This window comes from Rhodnius prolixus, unplaced genomic scaffold, assembly GCF_049639745.1.
Source record: "Rhodnius prolixus isolate KJV_2025 unplaced genomic scaffold, Rpr scaffold_3, whole genome shotgun sequence".
Classification (NCBI taxonomy): Eukaryota; Metazoa; Arthropoda; class Insecta; order Hemiptera; family Reduviidae; genus Rhodnius; species Rhodnius prolixus.
The window spans coordinates 48,751,714-48,764,645 of NW_027411603.1; the positions used below are offsets into that span (position 1 = coordinate 48,751,714).

The following is a 12,932-nucleotide window of genomic DNA, read 5'->3' on the forward strand; positions in this document are numbered from 1 at the left end:
TCTCCTTTAGCTGTATGTTTACTATTCCTAGTTGTGTTGGATTCTGTGCGAGATGGAGTTATTTAAACATTCCATTCAATGCCTCCAGTTTGCGGCCAAGGAAGCTGTAGCTTCAGATTCATTTTTTCCCCCCCCTCACCAAGTGAAATAATATTAGAATAGATGTTTGGAAGTTAAGGAGATAAGAGATCTGATAGAAGGTGCACCTTTGGAGGATGCAGCGCGACTCTGGGACTTCCCATAAAGATCGCCCCTTCCCCCTGCCACTACAACTTCCTTTTTATAAAATAGTCGCCTACTGCTGGAACTGCAAGTTCCAAGAGAGAACTGCATTACAACTTCGCCCGCGTACATAACATACATGAAGAACAATGGAAATGCACTCTGCGCACTCACACAGCTAAATGTAATTGCATAATGAATGTTTATACATTTCTACTGTTCCACTATGTATAGTATATACATTGCAGTAGCATTACCGTTTATTTATCGTTAAGTATTGTCTGCGCTGAAAGTGTAGTATATGTGAACTGTTATGTAAATTCTACGTATGTATATATACACAATTTACATTATAAACTACACTTTACGAAAAAGAATAATTCATTTAAGGGAACTTTTCAGGAAATAGGTGGAAACGGGCTTTCCACTTCCGGGCCATTCGGGTGTGTATGGGGTTTTCCACGCATTTGGAATGTTTTATTTATTTTTAATCTAAGGCGCGTCATATCTGAGGTTACTGGCTTCCGGAGCTTTTATTTCAGTGCACAGCGGCCTCTAGACAGTGCTCTCTCGTTAAAGTCAACACTGTCCACCACCCTGTCGGGAAATGTTTTGCCAAATAAGGGACTGCGACAAGGGGATGCCGTAGCCTGCCTTTTATTTAACCTGGCGTTGGAGAAGGCTGTGAGGGGCTCTGGTATTCAAGCTAGTGGTACGCTACTAAATAAGACTGTTAAGCTGCTTGCATACGCTGACGATATCGATATTATAGCAAGATCGATGAATGCCACGAAAGAAGCCTTCCAAGTGCTAGAAATGGCAGCCAGAAGGTTAGGCTTGGTTGTTAATGAAGCAAAAACAAAATATATGCGCACAGGATATAGCTCTATCATTCAGGAACAGCAGCTGACGATTGAGCACTTCAAATTTGATAAGGTTAACCAGTTTGGCTATCTAGGGTCTCTAGTTAGTAGTGAAAATCAAGGGAGCCTAGAAATAAAAAGAAGAATTGTGGCCGCAAATAGGTGCTATTTTGGGCTAGTAAAGTACATTAAAGGAAGCTTATCTCCCGCAGCAAGAAAATTCAAATGTACGAGACGTTGATCAGGCCAGTGCTTATATACGGCTCCGAAGCATGTACCATGTCAAAAGTTGATGAGCGGTCCTTGGCGATATTCGAGCGGAAGGTTCTCCGTAGAATTTATGGCAATGTACGGGATGAACAGAGTTGGAGAATCAGGAAAAACCGGGAGGCATATGCTTTGTTCAAGGAACCGGATATCGCCAAAATTATAAAACTCGGAAGACTGCGATGGGCAGGTTACGTGGCAAGGATTGGGGATGAAGAAATGCCCAAAAAAATTATGGATGGTAACGAACAAGGTCCCAGGAGGGTAGGCAGTCCAAGAACGCGATGGCAGGACTGAGTTTTTAACAAATAAGTATATTAATGTGTGAGTGTATGTGTAAGACCACTTTATTTATTTTTAATTTTTTTAAATTAAGACGCATCAACATCTGACGTCTATTGGTGCCCCGAAGTTTTTTTTCAATGCACTGTCGGCCTTCTGCCGACAGTGTTCTCTCGTTACGCATAGAAATGTCCATCACTAAAAAGTGAGCTGTAAAAAGCTCCTAAGTAGAGAGATCATTCTTATTTCAAAAACTAAAAAATTAAAAGTAGTTTCAAATTTTTTTTATTTATTTCTGGACCATAAGAGATTTTACAAAAAGTTTACCGGAAGTACCGCTTTACTGATTTCCCTCCCCCCTATTAATATCTTAAGATGGTCTCGAAAATGGCTCCTACAATTTTTTTTTAAAAAAAGTTTAATTAATCTTTTCAAATATTTGTATAAATCTATGACTTTTACTTGAATTACAATATTTTTGGCAGAATCACTGGAATGAGGGTACTCCAAAGAAAGGCAGGTGATCAGGCTTAACACTGAAGACTCATTTCAATGTAATGGACTGGGTTTCATCATGGTTTTTATTAAAACTGACCAGTAGGGTTGATCGTCAAAAACTGCACTGCAAAAAGCTGTAACGTTTAAAAACACCCAACTTTGACAAATTTTTTTCTATTTTTTCTATAAAAGATAAAATTCCCAAATTTCCTTTAAAATATAGGGCAAATCCTCCCTTTATAGCTGCGATTTCTTTTTGGCAAAACCCAGATCTAATAGATTTAGAGAAATACGTTGCTGAAAATGGGCAAAAAAGGTATTTACAGAAAATCTTCTTGTTACCTTTTTTTTATAAACAACGTAGCGCCTAAACGTGTGAACCGATTTTCATGAATGAGGTATTATTCGATTCAGGAATTTTATGTAGATGTGCCTTTTGGGGTGGTCTCGACGCTGTACATCGAAAGGGGTAGGAGTTAGCTCCATGTACGAGGGTCGTTTGAAAAGTCCGTGCAAAGTCAGAGAGATAGCACCACTGGCACGTATCGAGGTTATGTTTAGTTAGTAGCATCTCTAGGAAGAATACACACCAAGTTTCAGCCAGATCGGTCTATTTCTATGTGTTTGGCATTCGTTTGAATCGAGGAAGTCGAGTGATTTTCAAAAAAATGGACGAAAAAGAATTTCGTGTGTTGATTAAACACTACTTTATGAAAGGCAAAACGCCTCAGGAGACTAAAGAAAAGCTTGATAAACATTATGGTGACTCTGCACCTTCGATTAGAACAGTTTATAAGTGGTTTCAAAATTTTCGGAGCGGCCATATGGGCACAAGTGACGCTGAACGTTCTGGACGCCCTGTTGAGGTTACTACTCCAGAAATCATTGATAAAATCCATGATATGGTGATGGATGACAGAAGAGTGAAGGTGCGTGAGATTGCTAGTGCTGTGGGCATCTCGAATGAACGGGTACATAATATTTTGCATCAACATTTGGACATGACAAAGCTATCCGCAAGATGGGTGCCGCGATTGCTCACGCTTGACCAAAAAACGAAATCGTGTGAAGTGTTGCAAGGACGGTTTGCAGCTGTTCCAGAAGAATCCGCAGGACTTTAAGCGTCGTTTCGTCACTGCGGATGAAACATGGATACATCACTACACTCCTGAGACCAAAGAACAATCTAAACAATGGGTTACCAAGGGGGAATCTGCGCCAAAAAAGGCGAAGACCGTTCTTTCTGCCGGAAAGATTATGGCGACTGTCTTTTGGGATTCGCAAGGAATAATCCTCATCGACTATCTGGAAAAGGGTAAAACTATTACAGGTGCATATTATTTATCGTTATTGGACCGTTTGAAAACCGAGCTGCAAGAAAAACGCCCACGATTGGCCCACAAAAAAGTCCTTTTCCATCACGACAACGCACCAGCTCACACCTCAGCAGTTGTGGTCGCAAAATTAATGGAAATAGGGTTCCAACTCGTTTCACATCCCCCCTATTCTCCAGACTTGGCTCCCTCGGACTACTATTTGTTCCCCAATATGAAGAAATGGCTGGCGGTAAAAAGATTTTATTCAAACGAGGAGGTGATTGCAGAAACGAATGACTCTTTTTCAGACTTGGACAAATCCTATTATTCGGAAGGGATCAACAAACTAGAGCAGCGTTGGACGAAGTGTATAAGCCTAAAAGGAGACTATGTTGAAAAATAAAAAAGGTTTACCCCCAAAAATTAAGTAGTTTTTATTTTTGCACGGACTTTTCAAACGACCCTCGTATATCATCTCCATGTATACTAATATCTCTGTAAATCTTAGCCCCATTTTAATAAAATTTGGCAGGTTGTAAGGGTTAGGTTAATAAATTTTAAAAAATATGATATTAGAAGTAAGAAGTTGAGTACTTGCTGATTTGTGTAACTTTTGGCGTTTAAACAACACTGTACGTTTTAGTTAAGGAGTTCTAGAAAGCTTTAGCTTTTGTGACATAAGAATATGAAAGCTCAAACGATGCACCAATGTCCTTGACAGCAACTAGTTTCACCAAAGTATGAAGTTATTTAGAGTTGTTATGAACACTTCATTCAATTTTTTTTTATTTTTACTTTTTCTCAAAATAATCATTAGTGGAAGAATGATTGATTCAAACTAAAAATGAACCAAACAATGGAAATAAAAGACTTTTTAGCCCCTTGAACAATTGGAAGACACAGAGAATTAAACTTATGAAAGTAGATCCTGTTTGAGTTGTTCCTTGGACGAACCAAGAAGACGAACAGACCGACAGACACACCTACTTCTCTTACTCTCCGTCTTTATTATCATAAAAGTTTTTCCATTGTATCATCAAACAATTTACATAACACAAGACTGTACTGGGACTGTACATCATTTATATTCTTCTACTAGTACGCAACAGGGCCACATCTTTGTATTATATTTAAACAGCAGTTCAAGTTAGTTCGGGCATTTATCGTAGATATTGTGGTAGGAGATCAGGTTGTCCAACGTATTAGTGTTAAATTAACATTTCCCTTTTGTCACCATATTATTAGTGCGGTAATTTGTTCTCTTTTTTTTTATTGTTATTATACTTAAACACATAGACACACACACAATGACACAATAATTGTAATTCCCAGTTGACCATCATCAAGAAGCCTGACTCAGCTGCCAAACGCCTCTCAAACTAGATCCATACTGCTCCATTATAATGGTTAAAGACCTGTTCCAGGGAGACCCTACCCTCAGTACTGGTTGGATTATTTCATTTTCATATTTTTTTTTTTTTTTAGGATTGATTTAAATCTCCGGCAAAAGGAATTTTTAGAATGGATGAAGTTTACCCGCAATTATGAGCATTATTCCGGGTCTAGCTTGGAGATATCTTGGATTCTGACTGGCTATTGATTGATATCCTGTTCTGGATTGGTTAGGTGATTACGCCGCAAGAGATGTCAAAGTGTGATTATTATTTTTTTTGGACTTAGAAACTGAGGTTTACGTTGAAATTGAATTTTACAGGTTCTAAGGATCTGGAAAAGCCCTCCCGACTTAGGTAATTATGTTTATGAATTAACCTGTAATTACTAACAAACACTCAACCACAATTCCCAAAACACACCACTTTATCCTGAAACTCCTTCTATCTACTCCAATAGCCCAAAATCTCTTCCACAAATATCTGTATAGCTTTTAGCTGAACCATAAAATTCAACGATTGGTGCCTAATTAAGTGAGAGACTATCTTAACTTGTCGGTGCCACAATAGCCGAGCGATTACAGGCTAGACCCGCAATGCAAAGATGTATTGTTGGTTTAGTGGGTTCGATTCCCGGTGTTTAGGCCTTGGATTTTATTTAATGGTTAATATGAGAAATTTATGGTAAAGTTTGTTAGGCGGTTATAGGCTAGACCCGCAATGCTAAGATGTATTGTTGGTTTAGTGGGTTCGATTCCCCCGGTCTAGGTCTTGAATTTTATTTAAAGGTTATTATGAGAATTTAATAGTAAAGTATGCATTTCTAGGTGAAAAGTTAATTCCAACAAATTGACTCTTATAGTTATTTGTACCAAATCTAAGAGCGAAATCTATTAATATTAAATAATAAAAAAAAAACTCCCATCAAACGAGCTAACAATCAAGCAAGCTAAAAATTCGAAAAAACGAAGCAAAAAATTGCCGTTAAAAAAAGAAATAAGCTGATTACAGGAGTAAATGGCCAATCAGTGTAAAAATATGAAGTTAGTATTGGTTAGGATTTCCATGTAAGTACAGAAACCAGCGCTACTTCCCGCATAAGGTATTTTTAACTTTCTCCCTTTAGCTGAAGAAAAGCAAGTTAGAGAGAGAATGGTGTCTCATTAGCTGTGTGCCAGCCACTCATACAGGCACATTGCTTCAGTTTAAAGGTAAACAAACGCAAACAGAAAGAGTATAACCTCTCTAAACACTACTGACAACAACCTTACCACAGTTCTACCAACTCACCACAGTAAAATCCAATCACGGTTACTCCACACCACTACTCACTGATTGTCATCTAAGCTTATTTTAGCATTTAAAGCCAATTTAATTACCTTCCCCTTTTCTGTTCGCAAGAGAAAATGTTTACGATATCCTGGCGATCTCCTGAATTACGTAGGAATTCTTGCAGGTGAAAATCTCTCATGAAAATTTGAGGGGTACCTATATCAGAGGTTACAGGCGCCAGGACCTTCTCAGTACACTGCCTGCCTGCGGATATTTTATCCCATTAAAGACACACTACTTCTCATTATTACAGTAGAGACTTTTAATTATAAAGAAAAGTCTGCAGTAGAATAGAATAGAATAGAAAAGAAATTTATTATTCTGGGACAATTGTCCCCTAAGAATAAATACAGGAACAAATAGAGGCCTTAACAGTTTGGCCTGTGATTAAACAGAAAATAAATAAATAAATAAGTATTCACAAAAAGTGAAAATCAAAATAACAGCAGAAATTAAGGAAATAAATTAAAACAATTAGAATTTCGGAGGAAGCTGAATAGAAAGGAGATAACTGAATAGACGGGTATATAGGGTAGGAGCATGGCGGGCAGATGAAGGGAAGGAGTTCCAGAGAGAGGTAGCACCTCTCTTAGGAAGGACTTGTCAAAGGATGAGGTACGGTGAGAGGGAATATAGAGATCGGATGAGCGATATCTGGTATTACGGGAATGGATGGAGGATTTAAACTTAAGGAGTTGAAAAATATAGGAAGGCCTTTGAGACTGGATGACTTGAAAAAGGAAAGAAGCCAAAAAATACTGGCAGCGTTAGACAGGAAAAAGCCACTTCAACTCATCGTAGCAGTGCGAAATGCGAGAGTCTCTGGAAATGCTGAAAATAATTCTTATGAAGCAGATCATGAGGCGCTTGAGCTTAGCTTCAATATCACCAGTATATCCGGTTACTCGGGGTTTTGAGAACTTCCTCTTTCTAGTTTGGGTCTTTAGTCTTCGCCTTTATTCCGAGGAAATTATAAATCGAAATCAAAGGAGGATTGTCATTTAGATCGGGCAACAATTACCATCTTGAGGTGGTAGTTTCGGGATAGGCGACAGATTGAGATAACAACTCGCTGGTTACTATACAACCCAAATGAGAGCATGTATCATATATACCAGAGGTTCCCAATCTTTTTCGGTTTGCGGTTTCCTAAATAATCGGATTTTTTCCGCGGCGCCCTTAATACATAAGATTTTTTTTCTAAATTTTTGACTTTCAAAAGATGCGGATTGGAAAGCAAAAACAATGAAAGACTCGAAAGTTGCTAAATTCTTGGAATTTTGTCAGAATACACGATTGTTGGCGCGAAAATTCAGAGAATTGGAAATTCCAAGAAAATTGCCGAATTGTTTAATTGGAATATTTCGCGGCGCCCTTATGACGGCACCGCGGCGCCCCGGCGCACACTTTGGGAATCACTGATATATACTCTCAACCAATAACTGGACACAGAAGTTGACTTCAGGCCGATAAGGGACTATATTTATAGGTGCCAATAATGAACCCGGAATCCTTCTGCGGTAAACCAAGAATTGTGTGGAGATTAGCCTTCAAAATCCAGTGACCTAGGCAATTAAAGCCTAAACCCTCTCAATTCACATCTATATCGGCTCACACAATTTTCGGGGTAAAGTAGAAGCTTAATCTTTTATTACGCAATAACAGCAGGTCCTGTGAGTATCTCACATCAGATCAGTTTAATTTGATTGGGCGAACATATAAAGGCAGGTAAATTAAAGGTCGTAAAAGATCTAAAGGTTATTTCTAAGGTTTATTAGCCCTACTTTATTATAGTTAACCTGTTCACATAGGCATAAACAATTTATCTCCTGATTTCAATGTGATAATTATCACATTCTGAGATAATTAGGTTGCCTTTTGGTTGGTTACTAAATTTATTATCCGGAGAAGATAAAAGTATTCAGAATAATTTTCTTAAAAACTTGCTACCTGTTTTTTATACTCCTAATCACCTACACTTAGGTCAAATTTTTCGAAATAGTAAAAAAATTTACAGCTGGAATAAATATTTCAGGACTAGCTTTATTACGAAAAGATTATCCTTATAAAAAAGGAGGGGTTCAGGAGATTCATCATACCCAGCATCTTGTGCAGCAAGTTACTCTAAATCAAAACTCCAAATTTAACTTTCAAAGCTTTTAAAGCTTTCAAAGATCTCGATTGGAAACGTTTTTATATCTAATTGATTTCTAGTCAACTATTGCATCACAAAAAGTTCTCATTTCTTGAAATTATTTATGTATCATCATACAAACTTTGTTTGTATCCTGAATAACTCCTTTGACGAACCCGAAAAAGTGGTTGGAACCATAGATTTCCTTTTCAATATCCAGTAATTTTAATTCAGTGAAATATTGACTAAAAGTCCATTGTCAAATTGTCAATTGATGATATGGCTCAAAATTAAACAACACAAACTTTTTTACAATACCTTGGAAAAGGTAATAAATCATTGCCTAAAAAGGATAAAATAAATAGACTAGGATTTAGTTTTGTAAGATGCACTTAACGTCTTTTTTAAAACCATGAAAGAGTGGTTATATTTTTAATCGTAATTATAATGAGAAACTGAGCTTTACAATACTCTAGTGAAACTCCAATGAATTCGTTTGTTTATTTGTAAGTGTAAGAGTGTATGGTCAGCTAGAGTTTGTGCCAATACAGGGAAGGATGTAACCCATTTCAATACTTGGTAATAAGGCGCCACGGTAGCCGAGCGGTTATAGACTAGATCCTCAAAGCTAATATGCATTGTGGTACTGGATTCGATTCTCGGTCCTAGGCCTTGGATTTTATTTAATGGTTAATAAAAGAAATTTACAGTAAAGTATGTTAGGCGGTTATAGGCTAGACCCGCAAAGCTGAGATGTATTGTTGGTTTAGTGGGTTCGATTCCCAGTCTTTAGGCCTTGGATTTTATTTAATGGTTAATAAAAGAAATTTATAGTAAAGTATGTTTGCTAGCCGCCTCCGTCCACGACACCTAATTTGGTAGTTGGACGTTAAGCCCGCCTGAAAAAATGGGCATTTACTTTACTTTTACTTGGTAACTAGCCGGGCTCGAATCTTCTCTAGGAAAGATTCAGGATGGACGACAGATTGGGATAACAACTCCCTGGTAACTATACACTCCTTCGTTCCCAAAAGAGAGCATATATTATATATACTCTCAACCCAATATCTGGACACTACGCCGTCTTTCTTCCGGAAGTTACCAAAGAGTTTACAATCAAGTAAAGCAAATTAACTCCTGGAGGTGGGGGCAACAGCCTTGAAGGCCTCATTGAATCGGTCATGGCATGTGCCAGTTGCATGCGCTCAGCTTAAGTTTGTCTCGCGGATTCGTTAAATGCAGGCACTCTAAATGAAGAACAGGATTTTAAGTGCAAGTATGGTTACTAGACATTGGGATATCTTAGAGCAGGAAGTCCATAGTCCATAAAGAAGTGGGAATCCACACTTCTGCAGGAGAATAATAGGTGACAAAATTGAACAGGAGTTTCCTTTAAAAGACAAAAATACTCCCTTATTATGGAGTTCATTCGTGAAGAGTTTTTTTCGGCAGTCAAGAACTCTACAAGAACTTGATGAACCAATCGGTGGTGGCAATCAATCAAACAAACAACCAATCGGAGAAAAATCTGAAACCGCTGAGCATTAAATCAAAGAAGAAGCTATGAAATAATTTTTTAAAGGTTTATTTTTAGAGTCCCCGTAAATAAATTTCATTAATTTATTTAATAAATTAATTTAAAAAGAAAATAAACAAAAAAAAAGTCCATCACAAACTGATTCCAGGTAGAATCTACAACTGGAAACAATCTACAATTTATCTCTCCCCGTTGGAGTACAGTCTAACTTTTCCATCTGGGCTTACAGAAAGTTGTCAATTAATTTCACTTCTATTGTAGAACATGGAGTTCTATCAATTACAAACAAACAACTTACAAAACACGTTCTAAAAAAGATTGGCATGACAATTGGGTACATGTTTGGAAGCCATGGAAGGTGTAAACACAGACGACTAAGAAGCCGATGCAAACATCAATCAAGGGGGATTCCTTAACACATTGAGCAGCACAATGCCCTTTTTACCTTTAACGGCGGCAACCACAACCACCACAGCCATACCTTGGAGGGACATTCCTAGTCAAGAGGAGGCGGCACTTTTCACCTGTCGGATGATGTCCACCTGATTATCACCAACTATCTCCAGCAATTCTCTTCAAAGCGTTCATTACTAAGACTTGTGAATAAGCTCTAATCCAACCTAACTTATAATTGTGGTAAACTTACATTATCTTAGCCGAAAATGAGGACAAACTAAAAACACGAGGACATTTGCAAAATAAATATGTACTAAACGTTTGACTGCAGTAGATTGGATTAAATTTAGATAAGCAGATATTCCCCAGCATCCGCGCATAGTTACTACAATACTATCTCCACATTCCGATCCTCCAGGTGTGCCCCCTTCTTGCGAGATTAACACGGACCTATGACGTATTCGACTTCTCCATAGTAGCTGGTTTGGTTACCAGGTTTTGGAGCGTGAAAATCTCTCTGTTGTTAGCAAGAAAGTGTCTGACACCAAGGATAGTTTATTCCTGATTTCTAAAATTCTTTGTAGAACCTTGAGTATTAGCCAGATTTGGAGCAGTATCTACCCTCTTTAAAACACTCTTAACTTCCTATTTGTAGTGTCCATCTTAGGGTTCATTATACCTGACTAAGGTCTGTTCCTAGAACTTTCTGGGGAGCCTGTATCCCTTATTTATGAAGAAGCAATTGTCAGAACATGAGGATAACTTATAGTGGCACCGGAAAGTGATTTATCCCTACTTGCCAGTTCTATCTAAGGTTCCCTGAACAGCCTAGAAAGCTAACAGGTGTTGAAGGGGGAATAATCATCCTAACCCCAAAATTCTCTTTCTGGAAGCTTTCTCCAAGATATTTAGGGAGAGCGATGAAGCGGAGAGATGAGCCGACCCCAGTAAATGGTTACTTCCGACACCAGCTTCTTCATCACGAAGTTGCGGGAGTTTTTTTTTTATCACCTGGTGGATAGAATAGAAGTCGCAAGGTGAATAGAAGTCGCAAGGTGAATAGAAGTCGCAAGGTGATAGGTGAGTAGAAGTCGCAATACACCCAGTCAAAACAGAAAAAAAGGTGTGGTTTTCACTATCGACTGAAGGATTTTGGAAACAAGGAACTATCGAATGATGAGATTCTTTATCGAATTAGATCCCTATACAGTTCGACGCGATAAGTCCTGGTCGAAAATTATGCTAACTTTAAAATAATTTAATAATAATTAATTTACTAATAATTTTTGCTAGAAAAACAATTTTATCTCCATTTCCATTTCCTAAGTATTCTAAGTTTAAAAATATCAGAATGTTACCTGGAAAAGTGAGAAAAATGCGGAAAAACCCTTGTTCAAATAAATTCACTCATACCTTATCTTCTTATAAGTCGCATCATGCTGGCAGATTAAATGAATAAATAAATTATGTATAAATGTGGCGGTAAATGGAATAAAGTGATTACATGGCTGGTTACGCCATTAAATTATAATAATTAGCATATTTTATAACTGCGCGAAGCGATAAACTAAGTTACCTTGGTAAGTATACGCTGTTACGCGCAACTACTTCATATACAGGTGTTTCACTATGAACTATATCATTTTCTATAGTCTAGTAATAGATTCGTTACAATTATGATCAACAAATTCATGATAATTAAAACTAATTTATCATTAATATGTTTGCTGTTCTAATTTTAAAATAAGAGGAAAGAATTCGTTTGTATTTTGAACATTCAGTTAAATATTTCTCTCCCTCTTCTTGTACGAGATGTGGCTATTAAATAACGAGACTGATGCTGCTACAGAAGAACTATGCATGCGCCAAATCCTAACAACCGACAGCTGTGCAGAGTAAAGCCTTCTCTTTCGATTGCAGCGTTTCACGTGTTTGTAGAGAAATCTGTCTGACCGGAACCGTCGTTTGTGTAAGAGGTGTTAGTTTCGTTTTGCCGAAAACATCGATACTACACATGTAGTAGAGCAACGAATTGTCGTGTTTCACATGAAACTTGGTAAAACCGCTACTAAAACTTATCTTTTATTAAAAGAAGTTTATGGCGATGAATGTTTATCAAGTGCGCAAGTTTTTGAGTGGTTCAAACGATTCCAAGATGGCCGAGAAGACGTCGGAGATTATGACCGCCCGGGTCGCCCTTCCACGTCCAAAACGGATGAAAATATCGATTATAATTAATCAACATTACTACCGAGAGGTGCTTGCTCAACTCCGTGAAAGAGTAAAGAAAAAACGACCCGATTTGTGGAAGAACAAGTCACGGGGGTTCTCCATGAAGACAACGGGTCGGCTCACACTGCATTATCTGTCAAGACGTTTCTAGGCAAGTACAACATCCCAGTTTTAGGCCATTCGCCTTATTCGCCTGTCCTAGCCCCATGTGACTTTTATCTGTTCCCCTAAAGTCAAATCTGCATTAAAAGGAACATGATTTCAGTCCGTTGAAGCTGTGAAAGAAAAAGCGGCTGACGCGTCTTGCAGGAGCTCACAGAAAAATACTTCCAGCACTGTTTCGAACAATGGTAAATTCGCATGGCGCGTTGTAGGGATAGGGAAGGGGTGTATATTGAAGGTGATAAAAACTAAATAAATATGTATAAATTTAAAATCAAATATTTTGCAGCAATAGTCTCG

General features: G+C 37.9%; 1 protein-coding gene across 2 annotated transcripts in view; it reads right to left on the minus strand.

Annotated features, from left to right (window-relative positions):
* Positions 1-12,932, minus strand: part of dysf (neuronal PAS domain protein dysfusion) — a 302,152-nt gene that overhangs the window by 114,460 nt on the left and 174,760 nt on the right. The gene's annotated exons all lie outside the window — the stretch shown is intronic.